Below are 21,811 nucleotides of genomic sequence, written 5' to 3' on the forward strand. Positions count from 1 at the left end.
CTCTTTTTATATATTTTTGTATTCTTTGTTATCCAAGAAATTAAATAGCATCACGGTTAAAAATTCTGGAGTATTTTTTAATACAGGTCTTGTATTAAAGCAATTTTCAATAAAAAAAATATAACATTTATTAAAATGTTATATTTTTTTTCCAAAGTATTAAAATTATATTTTATCTTTTTTGTATTAAATTTCAATATTTAAGTATTAAACCAACTACATGTAATACAAAAATTATATAAGAAAATAATCTCAGTGGGTTAAATTCTAATCATTTATTAAATTTGAATACCGCTGTATTAGATTTAATATTTTTGTATTACATTTTAATATAGTTGTATTAAAATGTAATACAATAGGGGAGAGTGGGGCACTTTTGAACACAGGGCACATTTGAACACTGCATATAAAATTTTAGTTTATCAATCTTTTTTAGAAGTTATTCGATATTTGAACCCGTCAACACCATATCCATTAACGTCAATGACTTTCCTTGTTTATCTCAGCTGGCTATCAGATTTATAGGTGGAAGGTGATTTTTATAGTGGTTTTGCATTATTTCAGTTTTTTAGTTGTAATAGTTTAAAAAAAATTTGGTGCGTGATTTCAAAACGCAATACAATTTTTGTTAATGTTTAATAAATTTTAAACTAAATCTCGTTGAATTTTTGAATGAATATATTAATGTTAAATATTTATTCAACATTTTATATCGTTGACAAAGTTGTGGTGGTTTTGAACAAGTGTGTTGGGGCACTTTGGAACATGTAAAAAAAACGGCCCCAGCAGTTTGTATCAGATATTTTAAGGAAACTTTAATGCGTTTCGTTTAATAAATGTTCTTATAAAAAGAATAATGAAACTATCAATTGTGGGCAAAATTAAGGAAAAAAATGGAAATTATGTAGGTACAACATTATTGAAGATAAAAAAAAAATCATGTGTGCAATTCACACGTGGTAGAAGTGAAACCTTAAAAAATCATTTTTCTTGCAAAAATAAAAAAATAGAAAAAATCTACCTATTTTTATTCTATCACCTTCAAATCCATGTTTTTTATATGACAACCTATATAAATCTTATATCATCTGAAAGCTTATTGTCTAAGCTCAAAATATATATATCGATCATTTCTATGAGACATCTACAAAAAGAGCTAGAATTTTTTGAACTCGATCAATTTCCATCAAAAAAAGCAAAAAAACACGTATTTTTATCTTCTCACGCTATTAAATCCATTTTTTCCCAAACAACCTATACAAATTTTTACACCATCTGAAAGCTTATTGTCTTAGCTCAAAATATATATATCGATCAGGTGTATGAGACATCTACAAAAAGAGCTAGAATTTTTTTTAACTCGATGAAATTTCATCTAAAAAGGAAAAAAAAAACATTTATTTTTATGTTCTCATGCTTTAAATCAATTTTTTTGTTTGACAACCTATACAAAATTTTATACCATGTGAAAGCTTATTGTTTCACCTTGTATAATGATGTATAAATCTTATTTCAAAGATGTCTACAAGAGAAGTTAGAATTTTTTAAAGTCAACCATGTCGAATTTCCAGACTGAGATTACGGTACTTCCTACACTGATAGCTGGTCATCGCCAACAGATCTCCACAGGTGTTTTGAGGTATTTTTAAATTTTTTTCAATTTAAGATTGTGTAACTTGTAGAGCACGTAACGTTATGTGTGATATATCAAATAAAAGGTTATGTTAGCAGCATGCGTATTAAAGTTAAATCAAATTTGTATGTGCACTAGATCAAAAGATATAACGTTTGTTGGAAAAGAACATCTTTTTACCGTTATCTCCGAATTTTGAATATGAAATTAATTGAAATTTTGTACAATAATATATTATTTAATTACCTATCTACAGTACAAATTTCATTCATCTATCTATTAAAACAAAAAAGTTATAACAAGTTGAAGTCGTGTCGCGTTTTCGTTTCATTTTGTTTCAAATCACTACGATACTAAAGAAGTTTTCACTTCAAAAAAGAAATGACTGAATTCTTCAAGTTCTACGAGTACTAGACTGGGGTCGAACTACAGCATACGTTCGTTAACGTATGGTTGCTATGTGTCCCTTTCCTTTTCTACTGATTAAATAGAGAGAACAATAGTCAAAACGTTAACGTATGATCGTAATCGTGTGCGGTGATTCGACCCCTGATCTCGATGAGAACTCGATTACATACCGCTTAAGCGGTATAGTAATTAAAGTCAAGCTGCTTACACCAATTAACGCTCCTGGTACATAAAGAACATCCACTTTGTTAACATTTGCATTTACTGTCTAGAAATATAGAATGATCACAAAATAAATCTATTTTGCTCTGAGAAGCATAAATGTTATGAATTCCATTTTTCTAAGTTTTGTTTTAAATAAATTTTTCTTGTTTTTCTTTTCAATTAATAAATGTGATAACTACATACAGCTAACATTTTAAGGTTATATTTTCTGAGATTTTATTATTTTGTTGGTTCCCTGAATATGATATAATAATCAATTTTGAGTTTGTGTATGTTCTTATTAAAAAACTAATAAAAAGTTGGGTGTTATTTATATATTACAACGAAACTAATATTGCTTTTCAAAAGTGGCCCTCCCATGTTCAAAGCTGCCCCATACATGGGGCACTTTTGAACATAAGAGCCTATATTGGTTAAACATCAAAATTTAATAAAAATATTTCGTCTAACTAACCAAATGTTATTTGAAATCGAAGTTCAATGTTACTGTTCAATGTAAGTAAATTTTACAGATCAAGAAAACGAACACATTTCGTCCAAGCATCTGCGAAAACAAAAAGTGTTTAAATGTGCCCCACTCTCCCCTAATTGTAATAAAATGTGATACAAATTTATTAAAAACTAATATAAAAAGTATTAAATTCTAATGCAAGAATAATCAAACGACGCCAGCAGGCATTTTAAAAAAGAAAAAAATCTATTGTTTGAGGTACCTTTTCTAAAAAAAAAAATAAATTAAAAACTGTCAATGCATACATTGTAGATGAATTTTGATCGGCAATAAGATTTTACATGCCACAGTTTGTGAAACAGACAACAATTTAACCATTATTATATTATTTATGATAAACATTTATTTTCAGTATTGAATTTTGGAAAAAGAAAAAACATTTTATTAACTTTAAATATATTTAATATTGAATTGAAATTTTTGTACTATCTTTTAATAAAATTCTTCATAGAAATGAATATAAAAAATTTAAATTTTAATATGAATTACTTGAAATTTAATACATTTAGTATTAAATTCTAATATAAACTGTGTTATTTTTTAATACAACTATATTAAATTTTAATATATTTTGTATTAGGTAACTAAAAAAGGAGATGGGGCGTTTTTGGACCATGAGCGTACATTAATGAGACTAGTCTCAAAATGAAGCTGAAGGTTAGTACATTCAATCTATGAATTTTTTTAAAAATCGTAAGCCAGGGTCTTGAGATACAAGGCTCCAAAGTTCGTTCTGATAACCGTTACTTGTCCCTTTTATATGCAAATATCATGAGAACTACAAGTGGTTTATTGATGTTTTTGATGTCAAATGAAAGGTTGTTTTAGTGCCTTTTAAACAATATAAAAAAAAATATTACACAAAACAAAGAAACGGCGAACAAATAAAGAAAAGTAAAATGTTATTTAAAAAAATCGATTTTTGTTCAAAATATTTATTTATTTTCAATTTAAATATGCTTGCAATCAACACGCAGGTGTTATTATAAAACTGTTTGAATTTTTACAATGCGGATTAGAAGCTTGTTTTTTTGACCAAATTATGTTAGAGAGAAACAAAAACTATAATTTCTTGTGATGAACTCTGGGCTACACTCTTGTTTACATAAACTAGATTACAAAATACATACATACTAAAGAAGATTTTCGATAAATCCCACTCTTATCATAGTTTTAGTTTAAAATATATTTCTTGGAACTTTTTGAAACTATAATAAACTGGTAAGTTCTTTGAAATTAATTAAAATGTAATTAAGTACAATAAACCAATGTTCTAATAAAATTGTTCTTTACAATAACAAAATCTTATTCGTTTCTTTTCTATAAGTGATCTCCCAAGTTTTTTGAAAAGTGTATTAACCGATTGGTTTTCCCCACATAACATAATTTGGTCAGATAAACAAGCTTCTAAACCGGTTCTAATCGCATTCTACAAAATTAAAACAGTTTAATAACTACACCATGCGTACGTGTCGATTGCAAGCATATTTAATTTGAAAATAAATGCCATTAATTTCGAACATGAGTCGATTTTTTTTTTCGTTTTGTGTAATATGTATGTATTTTATATTGTTTAAAAGGTTAGTCTTTAACTATATACTATTTAACAACCTTTCATTTGACATCAAAAACATCAATATACCTCTTAGCTCTCATGATATTTGCATGTAAAAGGGACAAGTAAAGGTTATTAGAACGAACTTTGGAGCCTTGCATCTCAAGACCCTGACTTACGATTAAAAAAAAAAATTCATAGATTGAATATACTAACCTCCAGCTACATTTTGAGACTAGTCTCATTAATGTACGCTCATGGCCCAGGTCCCATATAATTTTGCCCCATCTCCTTTTAATATTTGTCATGTATTAAATTTTAATACATTTCTGGTGTAGACCTACATATATGTAACCCAAAAAGTATTGAAAAACACTCCATAATTTTTAACGGTATACCTACTTCGTTTGGAGCTCAAATTCAATTTCAAAGACTTTATTTTTATAATTTTATAAATGATAATTTTTTTATTAATACAAATTCTATATCGAAAATTTGCCATTATGACTAAAATGGAAAAGATTTATTTTATCAAAGACGATTCTTACGATTTTGATTAAAAAAAAAATACGTGTACGGGGGAAAATAAAATATTTTTTGAGCCTTTATTAAGGTACCTGCCACAGAACCGTTTTCTTGATTTCTGACTTTCTCGTAAACCATTTAAACGATTTCAACAAAAAAATTTACACAGAAATGTTTGAGTAGCCGCAATATTAAAATGTCTGAAAATTTAAAAACAAAATTTCTAGATTTTTTTTTTTTTGAAAAATCAATGGTCGATAATTTTTTTTAAATTTTGTTTATGTGTAGAATTATGATCTCTTCAGAATATAATATCTACCGAATTTTTTTTTTGAAAAATTTTTGAACTATTTTATTTTTTCGAAAAACAAAATCCAAAAATTCCTTGTTATACAAGTAATAAATTGGCATACTCAGTTTGGAGATTTAAACCATTTCAAATTGTGTTTTCTAGTTATTTTAAAAACATTTTTACATTTCTAATACATAAAATAACTTTTACATTCTAAGCAACATGCGACCCAGATTTTGAAACTTGTTGAGATTTGCAAGCCAATTAACCCGTGATCCTATTAGGCTCGTTGAATCGCAAATGTTTATTTTAATTGTCATTGCATAGCCAAAAATTTAGTAATGACCTTGGCCCTTTTAATAGCAAGTTGTGATAGTCTCAAATTTAATTTATAAAAATTAAGTCATAAATTAATCCTCAATATTTTAATCTTAAATTTTTGGCAAAAAAGAAAAAAATAACACAATCTACACTCAAATCAAACTGTTGCCAAAAACATTCCTTAATTTTTGTGACTATACAAATAAAATTTTCCACACTGCTGCAAGCAAGCTAGCACAACACAAATCACAAACGGAGAATCTATCTCTTGCAGGATTGTTGCACATCCACTTAATCTCATCGCAAAATACCCCGAAAGAATAAACCAAAATATTTAATTCAATTGCTTTATCCAACAAGATGGAAAAACGCTCAGCAACAAAGAAACAAAAGCGATGAGAATGAGGATGAGAAGACGGTGTACATTGTACATAGTGTAGAGTAGACTATTGCATCGACTAAAAAGATCCCAATTCGTGTCCTGCAGCTAAACAAACAAACCAAACCAAGCCAACAATGATTTCAATGATGATGATGATGATACCACATGCTTCCGTTGCTAAATCGCTGCAACTTACTGAGTTCCACAAATGAGAAACAGCCAAAGCACCATTATTTGCCATCTACGAGCGGATGTGAAATGGAGAGGGAGGCCTTCGTCCTAAGTCCTTATATAGTCCTGTTGGCTTCGTATGTTCGTATATACTCACTCTAGGTATATAGGCAGTCTTGCTGCCTGGCTGAGTTTCTCCAATTCTGTTTTGGTTTGCCTCAAATCGGCGACATGATAACTCTTTGCAAAATCTTCTCCAGCAAGAAATTGGCAACAACTCAAGACATAATAATCCTCTTGTTTTTCTTTGGTTCCGGAAGAGAGAGAGAAAGTTGTTCCAACAATACGTGATGTCCTCGAGGTCCTTTGGCTTGCACTGTTTTTTTTTTTTTTTTTTGCTTCTTATAATAGGATGAAAGAATAGGACAAGGAGTAACTATACACTCGTATATAAACGCGACGCGTTCTCATTGCAAGAGTAGCCCAAAAGAGAAGCAAACAGTGGACTTGAATTCCTGACACTAAATTGCTGTGTATATGGCAGGATGTGATTTATGTTTTAACGAGTGTGGATCACATTGTGCGAGTGGGCGTATACATGAAGTGCAGTGAATAGGTCTTTGGATTCATTTTATTTATTTATATTTATTTAATAGCCCATTGTCTGGGATAGATATTTGTTGCCAAATTTCTTTTATTTTTTTCGGAGCTTCCGCTGTTTGATATCTATGAAGGGTTCAGATCACAATCTAAGAGAGGGGAAAAAGGTGGACGACTTTTCTAATGTTCAACACTTTTAAATGAACAATAAACAACAATGAACAATGAACAATGAACAATGAACAATGAACAATGAACAATGAACAATGAACAATGAACAATGAACAATGAACAATGAACAATGAACAATGAACAATGAACAATGAACAATGAACAATGAACAATGAACAATGAACAATGAAAAATGAACAATGAACAATGAAAAATGAACAATGAACAATGAACAATGACCAATGAACAATGAACAATGAACAATGAACAATGAACAATAAACAATCAACAATGAACAATGAACAATGAACAATGAACAATGAACAATGAACAATGAACAATGAACAATAAATAATGAACAATGAACAATGAACAATGAACAATGAACAATGAACAATGAACAATGAACAATGAACAATGAACAATGAACAATGAACAATGAACAATGAACAATGAACAATGAACAATGAACAATGAACAATGAACAATGAACAATGAACAATGAACAATGAACAATGAACAATGAACAATGAACAATGAACAATGAACAATGAACAATGAACAATGAACAATGAACAATGAACAATGAACAATGAACAATGAACAATGAACAATGAACAATGAACAATGAACAATGAACAATGAACAATGAACAATGAACAATGAACAATGAACAATGAACAATGAACAATGAACAATGAACAATGAACAATGAACAATGAACAATGAACAATGAACAATGAACAATGAACAATGAACAATGAACAATGAACAATGAACAATGAACAATGAACAATGAACAATGAACAATGAACAATGAACAATGAACAATGAACAATGAACAATGAACAATGAACAATGAACAATGAACAATGAACAATGAACAATGAACAATGAACAATGAACAATGAACAATGAACAATGAACAATGAACAATGAACAATGAACAATGAACAATGAACAATGAACAATGAACAATGAACAATGAACAATGAACAATGAACAATGAACAATGAACAATGAACAATGAACAATGAACAATGAACAATGAACAATGAACAATGAACAATGAACAATGAACAATGAACAATGAACAATGAACAATGAACAATGAACAATGAACAATGAACAATGAACAATGAACAATGAACAATGAACAATGAACAATGAACAATGAACAATGAACAATGAACAATGAACAATGAACAATGAACAATGAACAATGAACAATGAACAATGAACAATGAACAATGAACAATGAACAATGAACAATGAACAATGAACAATGAACAATGAACAATGAACAATGAACAATGAACAATGAACAATGAACAATGAACAATGAACAATTAACAATGAACAATGAACAATGAACAATGAACAATGAACAATGAACAATGAACAATGAACAATGAACAATGAACAATGAACAATGAACAATGAACAATAAACAATAAACAATGAACAATGAACAATGAACAATAAACAATGAACAATGAACAATGAACAATGAACAATAAACAATGAACAATGAACAATGAACAATGAACAATGAACAATGAACAATGAACAATGAACAATGAACAATGAACAATGAACAATGAACAATGAACAATGAACAATGAACAATGAACAATGAACAATGAACAATGAACAATGAACAAAAAACAATGAACAAAAAACAAAAAACAAAAAACAATGAACAATGAACAATGAACAATGAACAATGAACAATGAACAATGAACAATGAACAATGAACAATGAACAATGAACAATGAACAATGAACAATGACCAATGAACAATGAACAGTGAACAATGAACAATGAACAATGAACAATGAACAATGAACAATGAACAATGAACAATGAACAATGAACAATGAACAATGAACAATGAACAATGAACAATGAACAATGAACAATGAACAATGAACTATGAACAATGAACAATGAACAATGAACAATGAACAATGAACAATGAACAATGAACAATGAACAATGAACAATGAACAATGAACAATGAACAATGAACAATGAACAATGAACAATGAACAATGAACAATGAACAATGAACAATGAACAATGAACAATGAACAATGAACAATGAACAATGAACAATGAACAATGAACAATGAACAATGAACAATAAACAATGAACAATGAACAATGAACAGTGAACAGTGAACAATGAACAATGAACAATGAACAATGAACAATAAACAATGAACAATGAACAATGAACAAAAAACAATGAACAAAAAACAATGAACAAAAAACAAAAAACAATGAACAATGAACAATGAACAATGAACAATGAACAATGAACAATGAACAATGAACAATGAACAATGAACAATGAACAATGAACAATGAACAATAAACAATGAACAATGAACAATGAACAATGAACAATGAACAATGAACAATGAACAATGAACAATGAACAATGAACAATGAACAATGAACAATGAACAATGAACAATGAACAATGAACAATGAACAATGAACAATGAACAATGAACAATGAACAATGAACAATGAACAATGAACAATGAACAATGAACAATGAACAATGAACAATGAACAATGAACAATGAACAATGAACAATGAACAATGAACAATGAACAATGAACAATGAACAATGAACAAAGAACAAAGAACAATGAACAATGAACAATGAACAATTAACAATGAATAGTGAATAATGAACAATGAGCGTTAAAAGAATTCACTGAAATTCACTCAATTTTTGACTTCCTTTAAACATTTGGATTCTAAAAACAACATATTCAAATAAAAATACCAACAAAATGTATAGGTATGCATTTAACTACGAGGTTTCAAAAATAAAGGAATGCCCATAGGTGTTACATACCTACACTCGCTTTCAATTTCGGTAAAATAACCCTCACGGGAAATTAACCTTCCGAGGGCGTTGGTATTTTTGCCAATTCAGTTACTCTCTACTCCTATAAAATTTACAAATGCAACACACTGTCCATCTCTAACGTTCTAATTACAAATTTTTCCCTGTTCCTGCTGACCTTCTATTATAAAATTACAAAAACAACACAGAAAAACCTTCAACATAACATAAAACCACCAGAATACCACCACATAACCATGATCACACCTCCATTAATTCTTATAAAAACCACACTACCTCCATTCTCTTCATTTTGCTACCAAAAAATAGCGATAGTTTCCTTTATTCATGCAACACAGGTTGGTGCAACCGTATATAGTTAGGTTGGTTTCATTGTAATATCTTCTACGTGGGTTCAATGTTGGTACTTTCTAAATTACACTTCACACTATCTACCCAGAAGCAGAGGGAAGCAAAAATTTAATACTACACACCCGCCAGAGACCGGCAACGACTACGACGACCGTCTGAATGCATTTTTATCGTGCAACAGTTGTTTCATTCCCATGCTGTAATTTTTCTTCTCTCTTTCTCTCTCACTATCTCCCTGCAACTCTATGTGCCAAACCCTATAAGCCCACTTGTGTGTTTAACCAATATAACTCGTTGCCATCATTTCACCCACCATCCTTTGAATCTATGGGATGTTGTTGAGGTTATGTTCAGTTGATGAAACCAAATGTTGCCAGATTATTTGCAGTGTGAAAATATCAAATTCTTCGAAATATTGAATAACTGAAAAAGTAGATTTTTAGTTTAGGTGCCTTCAGGTGGAATGTGGAAATTTATTGACGCAACTTAACACTGGAAACGAAGGAAAAAAATGGGCCTAACAATACCAGATTCCTACCCTAGTACGTATCACAGATTGTTTTATTTAGTATCACAGATTGTTCCAATAAATATCAATGTTGTCTCGGCTGGTATCAAAGGTTGCCACTTTAAGCATCATAGGTTATCTCGGTAGGTATCACAGGTTTATCTGATATGTGTATAATATATTTCCTTGTAAATATCTATCACTAGTTGTTCCGTTAAATACCATTGGTTCCCCTTGTAAGTGCAACGGATTCTCTCACTAAGTATCACGGCCTTGGCCTGATAAATATCACAAATTACCTTGCAAAATACCATATTTTGTTCTGGGTAATATCACAGGTGATCTCGATAATTATAAAAGGTTGATATGTTTGTTTTTACATGTTTTCCAAGTAAGCATCACAGACTAGTCTGTAGTAGACAGTATCACGGCAATGAGTCAGTATCACAAACGCTTATACGCAATCTTCTAAGAGACAGAAAGCATTTTTGGATCCAGCTTAGGCCAGATCTCCTTGGTTGCTTGAAAGGTGTTTCGGTAAGTATCACAAACTTTCAAGTTTATTATCATGATCTGTTTCTGTTAATATCACCAAGTAGCAGGTTTAGTATCACAGATTGTTCCAGTAAATATCAAAGCTAAGTCCGGTACCTATCACAGATTGTCCCGGTTAATAACAGGGGTTGCCACAGTAAATATCACAGATTTTTTTAATAAGTATCATAGATTAATCAAGTATGTATCACAGAGTTTCTGGCAAGATATATGACCGCAACTTTGGTACTAAAAATAAACCAAATAAATATTCCAATCTGGCAATATCTGAACTTATAATAATATGAATCTGTTGGAAAAAACAAACAAGTTTTGACAAATAAGATGCAACGCAACTCCTGCTTGGTTTGGAGGGAAGAGTAAAAATTTTCGTGTGCCAATTTACAGGTGTTGCAGCATCAGCACCTGCCTCGCAAGCTTCCACAAACGAAGCAAAACTTCTTAATATAAACTTTCTTCTTTTACAGAGCACCAGTTTTGGTGTTTTGCCTTTACTTCCTGCTAACATCTGCACCACTCCCGAACCGCGCTACCATCTCGTTTCTTTGCTTTTAAATTTTATAGCTCATTATTATTTATGAATTCTACAAAAAAAAAAAAAAAAGAAAGAATGTTCATCTTACGAACCCCTCCTTGGCAGGAAGATTTTGCAAGAATTCTTAGGAAAAATTATATCAAAATTTCAGGTAGATAAGGCGACGAACGCAGCAAAATGGGTGACGACGACGAAAGAGCAGAGGGAGACGACTGCAAAGACGGTGAGTTTCTTTTGGGTCACAACCAAGATGGAGGCACACAGACTATACACAGATACACAACGAGAAAAACTAATATTAATTACTGCAATGATAATGCAATTCATTTTGTGCAGCACGAAATAAGTTCGGATGCAAGAGTGGAAGAGCATCCCATTGCCATCAGAATATATAAAAGCGTATAGCAGCAAAACAGCAACAACAACAAAGCACAACAATGTTCTTTGCTTCATGATAGATAAGAGCAATTATATGAAAAACAAGAGTAGCCCAATGATACAGAGATGGAAGACGTAGACGACGACGGAAGCTTTGTTTTTGGGCTATTTCTCTACTACGTGCCTGGGTTGAAGGGTTGCGAAAACTTGGAATTTATATTTCTTTCGCTTGCAACAAATACTGGAGAAAATGAGAATTATGATGTAATGTCTCAAAAGTTAGCAAACGAATATAAGTTATGAGTTGCAAGGCAAGGTATAGTGAAAATAATCTATAACTACAAAATTCAAACACAAATAACGAAAATCCCTGATATTAAATCATTCACTCAGGCCGAATCTATTGAATTAAAGTTCTATGATATGGAAAAAAAATTTTAAAATGATAACAAAACTTTTATCTAAAAGAATACAGGCAAAATGTACAAATTCTTTTTCGAAAAATTGCGAAACGGAACACTGATGGTTAAGGTTTTAATTTAAATTTTTGAGAAGTTAAAAATTCTCCTTCAATCTTAAAAAACTTATTTCGTATGCTATATTCTATAGGTTATAAAAAAAAAAAAAAAAACTGAAGTACCAATCTGTCTTAGCAAAATTTTGTTTCACTTCAGATTCTTTGATGTAGTAAGCTTAGAACAAGCTGTTGTCTACGATCAGAGGCTCATCATGAGTGCATGATTGTGGTTACTAAACAAAAATATAACCTCCCACATGCACCGTATAAAACAAAATATTACCTACGAACAAATTTACAAATTATAAAATTATAAGTACAAAAAATTAAACAAATATAATTTATTTAAAACATTGATTAACAATTACGATTGTGAAGCACAACGGCGTATACAAGGGGGGGGGGGGGGTCACGGGGTCATGACCCCTCCCCCAAGAACTCAGAACTTAAAAAAGAATTTGTTATGTGATACTGAAATCTCTTGAGTAAGATTATTTTCAAAATGTTGAAGTTTTAGAACATGAACGAAAATTAAAAGTAAAAAAATGTTTGGTATTCAAACAAACTATTTTACCATATTTTGGGGATGTGGTCATATTTTTAGCGAACGCTATGCTCGATTAGGATTATTTTGATTCGTTCGATAATATTAGTTGAGCTGTAGAGTTTTGTATGGAAACAAAATCCGGATACGTACCTATTATATTCAAAGCTTTTTAAAAGAAATTGAATCTGGTAGGTACACAAAAATAATATCTTAAGGGCAAGACACTGCTTACCAGCAAATAAAAGAAGCAGCCATATCTTCTATTTTTTTATATGATGAAGTGAATAAAATATGTTTTACATAGGGAAGCTTTCTGTGGCCTTGCTGTGTGAAGGTCAATTCTGTTGATAAAATTCTTCATCGGCAAAATGTTAAAGAAGGATATCATTTCTCAAATCTTTTTAGTTTTTTGCAATGTTCCAGTTCAATACATTCGTCTGATAAAATTTGGTGAATTTTGTTTGCTTACAGAATATAACAGTATTTTGTACATACTAAATTTGCTAGATCTGTTGCATTTTTTGAGACAACTATCGATTTGTTAATCATCAATGGCCAGCCAATTATAGAAGCAATGTAAGCAACCTTATCTAAGGCAATTTAAATATTATTATTATATATCACTTAGGGCTAATTTTTTATATAAACCTAAGTTAGAGCTTATTCCTAGGAATAAAAGTTTTTTTTTATAGTGATAGTCTATCTGACGATTGAAAAAGCAGGGCTTAATCTAATAAATACAACTGAATGTTTTTTATATTGTAAGCCGCTGATTAATACCTGAAAACGGACGAATTCCAAAATATCGCCAAAATTATTTTTTAAACAAAATTTAAAAAAAAATTATATTTTCAAATGCAATTTTTTTACAAAACTTTGCGATTCGTTTGCCTGAGGTTAGGAAGACTTTTAATTCAAAAGTTAAAACTGTTATTAAGTAAAAACGATTTTTATTTTAACTTTCTGGGCTAGCGGAAAACAATGAACAGTTGTTTTAAGGCAAATTATTCAATCGAAGTACTGTACAGTACATTTTATTTTTAGGAGAGGATAGCCCCAATTGGTCAAAATTAAAGCCTAGTACGCTGCTGATAAGAAACGAAAAATCCCATACAAAAATGAAACAACGAAATGGTAAACCAAAAATTTCGTTCAAGTTTTCGTTCTGTAGTACGCTGTTCGGCACAACGAAATTGAAAGTCTAAACTTCTTTTTCGCACACAAACAATTGCCGGGGACATTCATTGTGTGAGGAAAAATGACATTTTGAGTTTTTTTTGTTTGTTTTTGTTGTTCATTTTGTCATTGCATGTCTTTCTGCGATGCGTGTTTGCTTTTTTTACATTTATGTTTTGCAATTTTTGAGTATTTTTCGGTCCAGATTTCGCAAGCATTTCGTTGTCTTAGGGGAGACCGACGAAAAATTTCGTTTCACATCAGCAGCGTTCTATGCTTTAAGGCTTAACGCTAAACTTAAACGAATCTCATACCGTTTTTGTTTGGTTATTTTTAGAACTACATTCGGAACTTTTCGATTCGAAATGCAAGACGCACAAATTTTAATGTTTAATAATTCAAAAAGCCCATTTTCAGGTTTATGCCTGCTATCAAAACTTTTGAAAAAAAAAAAAAAAAATTGGCATGCTAATAGAAATTTTTTTCCTCGTTTTGGCATTCTATAACATACCTCAAAAGTCTACAAAAATCTAATGTCCGCAAGTAGCGATTTCAAGGTCAAAGCGCCAAATGGAGATTTTCAAAATTAGCAAAAATAGACGAAGGTATTTAATACACATAAATGATACATGATTTCAAGGTATTTTTTAATGCTGATTCCAAAAAATCTTAAATATAGGCAATTTGACTTCTCTGAAAAAAAGTTATACCTGTTTTTCATCTGTCAACCCATATTATTGTAAAGGCTTGGCCACACTGGAGGGTATGCGGTAGCGGTACGGGTAGCGGTGAGGGTACTTGTATGAAAAAAATTCCAAACTGACACATCAACGTTCAGGTGTGGAGTTTTCTTAGTACAAATATCGTTACCGCTATACCGCATACCCTCCGGTGTGGCCAGGCCTTAATAGTTGCAAACTTACTACCGAAAAAACCCTTTAAAGTTATGGTAGAGGAACCAAATTTTGCATGAAGGTTAACATATCCATTTTTTGGTTTCTATGTTTGTTTGGATATTCTATAACTTATGTCAAAAATCTAAAAAAAATCTCATGTCCGCAAGTCCTAATTTTCCTGGTTTGAAGAAAATATGCAGATTTAAAAAAATTGAGAAACTTCACTTCAGATATTTGTGTCAGATCAACATGAATAGGTAAGGTGCATTACTTTTCAGGGATGGTCAGATTGACTTTTTTGTGGGTTTTGTTGGAATTAGCGTTAAAAAATACCTTGAAATCATGTATCATTTATGTGTATTTAATACCTTCGTCTATTTTTGCTAATTTTGAAAATCTCCATTTTTGCGCTTTGACCTTGAAATCGCGACTTGCAGACATGAGATTTTTCTAGAATTTTGAGGTAAGTTATAGAACGCCAAAGCGAAGATATTGAGCAAAAAAAATTCTATAAGCTTTCATTTCGAGGTTTAAACCTTTTTTTCACCTTATTTGACTGTATTACAATACAAGCTTAGATCAGGAGCGTCAATTTGGGAATTAATATTATTCAAGATGAACACAAAAGTAAAAATTTAAAAAAGGGTACATTGTGAATCAAAATTAAAATATCGAAAAACATATGACAATTATTGAAGAAGATAGTTAAAAGATGAACAATTTTTATTTGGATCATTTTTGTCCATAGCCGCAAAAATATTCATATAATTGTAAGATTTTTTTTATTTTGTATCTTTAAGTGAAATAGATTTAGATAGAATTTTATGAAAATGTGCGTGTGTATGTTTTAATTAAGATTAGATTAAGTTTTAAGTAAAATATTACGAGTTGGTGAACAACACGAATGTTACGCATACGCCACAGTGATTTTCTTTTAAGTTGTAAGCTTGTAAGATATATGAAGTTAAAATGTATTATTCATAATTTTTGCCTCACATGTACGTATACTTGCTCTTGCAGTTTAAAACACTTTTATGTTAGTTTACTTGTAACAAAATTCATAGCTTTCGAACTTTCTTGGACGATAGAAACCATTTTTGTAAAACTTGTTAAACTGCCTGTGTGCTACTGTTTTATCTCTATTAACCTTGTTAGCTATTTATGCCTGCAAAGGAATTATATTCCAAAATCCAATAAATCTTCTCCAAATGAAATTTACCTCACTAAAAGCTTAATTAAGTTTAAAGTTCATCAAGTTAACCCATGTTTGATGATTAATAAACCCCTGCGTGCATGCACGATTCGCATATCATTGGCATTAACGAAACAATGTAAACATATCATTCTCATTACAACTCAAGAATATCAATTTAGCTGATGGCTGCGAACATTACAAACTATATAAACTTAAGCGAATAATGCCAAATTATAGATAGCTGCTGTTCAATATTTCATTATCCATATCTCTATTACGTATACGATTCGAGCAATTGCATTTTGGGGTAAAGTCGAATTCGAACTATAATAATTTCACAATCATATCTAATTAGGGACTACCAATTATAAATACACGTAGTATCAACAAATTTCAACTCAGCCCTCCTGACAAATGCTTCAAAGGAACAAAGCAATTCCTCAAAATACACAGAACCTAATAAATCAACCAAAATCGAATTTGGATCTCCTCTCCTCTCGACACTCGCTCTCTTTCTCTCTGCTCCACCTCCTAACTCCTCTGCAAATTCACAGAAACTATACTTTTGCTGGTGAAAACAACCAACCCGCCTAGCACTAATGTTGACAGGGTAAATATTTGCAAATCCCTGCGGACCCGTTCACCCACATCCTTATGCGGTGCTGGTGCTATGGCGCTGCTATCGCAGTGCTGGTGGCGGCGGCAGCGGCAACGGTGATGATGATGGTGCCACCGGCCGAAAAGCTCCTCATGCAAACTAATTACATCCCACCATCAATTATTCAGCCCACAGACCGAATGCATTATAATGGTTTTCGTGTTCCAGCTATACCTAGAACGGTGATGACCGCTTTGCCTCGCCTTCTCTATTGTTTCAAACTGGCCCTTGTCATCAGTCCAACTCTATAGAACAAGGAAGAACTATAAACCTCCGCCCCAGCAGCTACAGGGAGAAACTGTTTGGTTATTCATAAGCAAAGCATTGATTTGTTTCCATTTGATTTGAAACTGGTTGATGAATAACTTACGACTCTGGGACAAGCACACGCAATGAGGTCAAAGGAGCAACTCAACTACAACAACTAGCTTAAGGTTTTTTGATTGATTAAACAAAAGCATAACCAACGCCGTCGTTGTACCGCGTTTACTAGTAATGAGAGAAAAGGCTTTACAAAATCTCTCCAAAAACTGTTCAGTTGAGCTACAACCGAGCTCTAGCCATCATTCTGTCCGGCTATAAAAATCAAACACTAATCAGTGGGATTTCCATTTTTACTATTTAATTGCCCACTAGAGGGAGCAAGTTTTTCTTTTTTTTTTTTTTGCATTCCTAAGTGCAATCTTAATTAATGGCGGCTCTCTGGGCCAACTCTCTTAACTTGGCCTAACTAAATCACTGACATTTTATGACTTTGAGTTGGTGTGAGTGTGATGGGGGAGTTTGGAGGTGTGGGGATAAATCTTCTTGAATACGCAATAAGGGGAATCGTAAAATGAAAGTTTTTTTCTTCTTCTTCTAGATTCCGGGCGTTAAGTTAAGATTTAAGATGGTGATGGGAGGGGGTTAGAGCGTAAGCGTTTTCATTTTTATGATGGTCAAGCGGATTGCCAGTCACGATGTCGTTGGCTTTATGATGCCCATATAAAAATAGGAATGAAGAAACTTCTTAATAACGTCTTTGTTAAATAAGTTACGAGGATATGGTACAGTGGTAGTAGTGCGAATGCAATCTTTTTTATGAAAAAAAAAAATCTGGATTTCTTTATTTTAATTAGATAGAGAAAAAAAATGTAATTTTTTTAATACGATAGAATTAATGGAGCTCGTCACACTTGTAAGGAAAATTTCACGAAGAATTTTTAAACATTCCGAATTTAGGACAGCTTTACTTAAATAATATCATCTTTTGACGGTATTATTTCTCAAACTGATTCTTTAAATAGAAAATAAACTACCTACATATTTCAGAATTAAACGATGAAATCTTTAAGTAACTTCTCAAATTTTTTTGAAAAGGTTGAAATAAGTGATATTGACCTTTAATTGGAAATCATTTCTTAATAGTATATCGTTATAACTGTATAAGTTGATAATATCATCAAAAACTTTGTATAAGGTATCATTATAAAGTCTTTGGCAGACTTGGTCCTTGATATTATGTACAAGAAAAAGTTATTAGTATGTCTTAACCTGCGAATACAAATGGTTAAAATAATTACATAAAAAAACATCAGTATCAAACAATCATTGTATATTGAACACTCGAAATAGTATTCCGAAACTAACAAGAATTAAGCGTCATCCGATTGTTTTGCCCTACTAAGTTTGTAAATATTTCGTAGAGATCCTTGTTTCGTGAAAATCCTTACTCTCCATTTTTGTTAAATGAAATAAAAAAAAAAAGAGGTTGTCTGTAAAGCGGGTTTACGGACGATGATTTTACGTGATAACGTCGTCAGAAAACAGGTTGTGTGCTTTTGTTTAAAATGAGTCAGTTGAAGCGTTAACTCTTTTTAAACAATCATAATTTACAAGAAAAAGCTAAAAAAAATGCCTTTTTTATTTTCTCATTATATTAATTTTTTTATTTTAAAAGCTTACAAAAAAAAAAACGTGTGTGTACTATGTACACGCGACTGAAGTTATAACTCTCACTCAATCTCGGAGATGGTGATAGCGTCACGCCGCAAAAGAAGTATATGGAATATGTAACTTTAAAAAACTATTTGACAGTTCGCCATTAGTTTTACAAAAAAAAAAAAAAAATTTTTAGAAGGTAGGTACTAATTTTCGCAGTAGCCTTCTAAAAATATGACTTTTTTGCAAACAAATTAGGTGCGTCCCACCAACAAAAAATCTCTGAGGGCTCAATGTCATTTTGAAAGAGAGCAAAATAATTCTGTGGAACAAGTTCCTCACATGAATCCAATTTTTTTTTTCAACTGCAACATCACACAATTGCAACTTTTCTTCAAATATTAAATTGTGATACAAAAGTATTTCAAAATAAGTTATTTCGTGAAGTGAGCCCGAAATAATAACATTTTCTTTAAATTTTCATGTTTTTAGCACTTTTATAACTACACACCACCAAACATCAAAACAATAACAAATAAAATTAAAGAAAGAGAAAGAAAACTTTGAAATTGAATCCAAAAAATTTTCGTCTCGAAAATCTCAGAAAAAAAAGTCAGCGCTCAGCTGAGATTTTTTGCCTTACTTAAAAAATCTTTTTTCTCACATTTTGAATTCTATGAAAGTTTTTTGTAATTGTGTTAAAGAATGAAGGGTTTTTTAATTTGAATTGATATGTTATGTTTTCAGAAAAAGCCTAGCAGGTAAATAGTTCGTGAATCAAGTCGTGATCAATACAATCAAATCTAAAAATTTGTTCCCAATCTAAAAGAACACTTTCTTTCAAAAACTTTCATAGTCAGCGTTGTCATAGTCACGAAAAGTAATTGTCTTAGGTGTAGTTGTTCAAATTCTAACATCTTTCCTCAGGGAAACCCCCACTTACCAGGAATATTTGTAGCATGTCAATAGTTGGTCTTATATCCCAAAGTCCGGGCATCAAATTTATAAATAGGTATCTTCTTGGCAAGCTCCACCGAACTACTCTCTTCAATCGACTTGATAGGCGCCAAAGGCAAACTATGTCTGATAGCAAGATAAGGTTCACCAGTGTACTGGACAAGTCTTTCTACTGGCATATAGACAGTATCTTTTTGCCAATCACGACCCTTTCTACTCTTAACAGCGTCTTTTGAAGGATTCACTCCTCCAACTGACCAGAATGCTTCATGTCTGGGATTTAGATCAATTTCAATTTCTGACAAATGAGCGGCATCGGCGCTTAAAGAGTTGATGAGGGTTCTGTTGAGGTTTTCGACTATAATCTGTCCTAAAAGCTTGTCTTTTTGTTGGGCAGACAATGAGCTATCATAACCATATCTTTCCCTGGAAACAAGATTAATTTAAACCCAAATTTATTGAAAAAACAAAATCAAAGAAACGTACTTGAAAAACTCATTGGAATACTCAATAGCATCTTGAATATTTGCCGAAACTGATTTGACAAATGATTCCATTTGAGTTTTACTAGCTTCATCGGCTTTTGTCGCTGTATTTGGTAACTTTTCATAACCTTCGAAAACTGTCCTTGTATAATGTTGATTAAGTGGAAGACAATTATAAGGATTCTCTTCGGAATTCAACATAATTGTCTTGAATCCATAATATCTTGGCATATTTATCTTTATCAATTTCTCTTCAATTGTTGGGACAGCTTTAATTTGTTCATGCCATGATTGTTTTTCACGTTTCATGCGTGCTTCGCGGCTAAGTTCCAAGATTTCGGGATATTCCGGTTTGTCTGTGTATTCATCAGAATTTGATTTTGGTTGGGGTTGTGCAGATAGGAATCGTTTTGGTTCAAGTGATTGGCCCAGGTAATGACACCGAGTGGTGCTTCTTTTTAATGCAAACATTTTTTGAAAAATATTTTTTCAAAAAATGGTCATGGGAAATGGAAAATCAAATGCAAAAATTTTGGTTTACTTTCTATCACTCGTTTTAATTCTATCACTCGACTCGAATGACAGCTTTTGCTGTCATTCTTGTCCTTCTTATTCATGGGTTGATTCAAACTGTATTATCGACGCACGACAGGGTGACTCTAATTTTTTTGTTTGTGTTTAATTTTTTTAATTGTGGTTGGATTATTTAAAATTTTTTTTGGAGCTTGTGATTAACAATAATTTTGTTAGTTTTTCATACTTCCACGCTGCAAAGGAAGTAAAGCGGTCATTTTTATAAGTTTTTTTTTTTTTTTAAGAGTAAAAGTACTCATCTCAATTTTTATTTGGCACGTAGACATTGGATTTGTTTTCTTTATTTCCCAGTATTAAATAAATTCTTTTTTTTACCCATTTGACTCCTTTTGTCAGTTATTAGTGTTTTTCTTTATTAATTCAGAAATGAAACCCTGGAGTCAAACTACGGCATACGTTGGTTAACGTTTTGACTATTGCTCTCTCTATTTAATCAGAAGAAAATGATAGAGACATAAAACGTCAATACGTTAACGTACGTATGCCGCAGTTCGACCCCTGAGCTGTCAAAAAATTGTGTTCCTTTTTATCTCATTTTTCGTTCTGAACATGTTCACAGCGCGCTCTGTGTACTCAAAAATAGCTGAACACACCGAGTTGAATGCTGAAACCAAACATTTGTGAAATATGAGGATGCTGATTTTCTTCAAAAACTAAAAATTTTTTTTTCAATATAACTAAAATGAGATAAATTCGCAAAACTTTCTAACTTCGAATGTCAAACCTTTGAGACGATTTCACAAATTATGTTATGTAGCTATAGTGAAAGCATCATTTCAAGGTCAAGAAAACTTTAAAAATTTTATCCAAATTCAATGTTCTTCAAAATAATGGAATGGAACATGACTGGAATATT

The 21,811-nt window shown here is 31.4% G+C and overlaps 1 pseudogene; it reads right to left on the minus strand.

Moving 5' to 3' along the window:
- Positions 1 to 18,966: 18,966 nt before the first annotated feature.
- LOC129916515 (uncharacterized) lies at positions 18,967 to 21,173 on the minus strand (annotated as a pseudogene).
- Between the last annotated feature and the right edge of the window lie 638 nt (positions 21,174 to 21,811).

Source organism: Episyrphus balteatus, chromosome 3, assembly GCF_945859705.1.
Source record: "Episyrphus balteatus chromosome 3, idEpiBalt1.1, whole genome shotgun sequence".
NCBI classification, from domain to species: Eukaryota; Metazoa; Arthropoda; class Insecta; order Diptera; family Syrphidae; genus Episyrphus; species Episyrphus balteatus.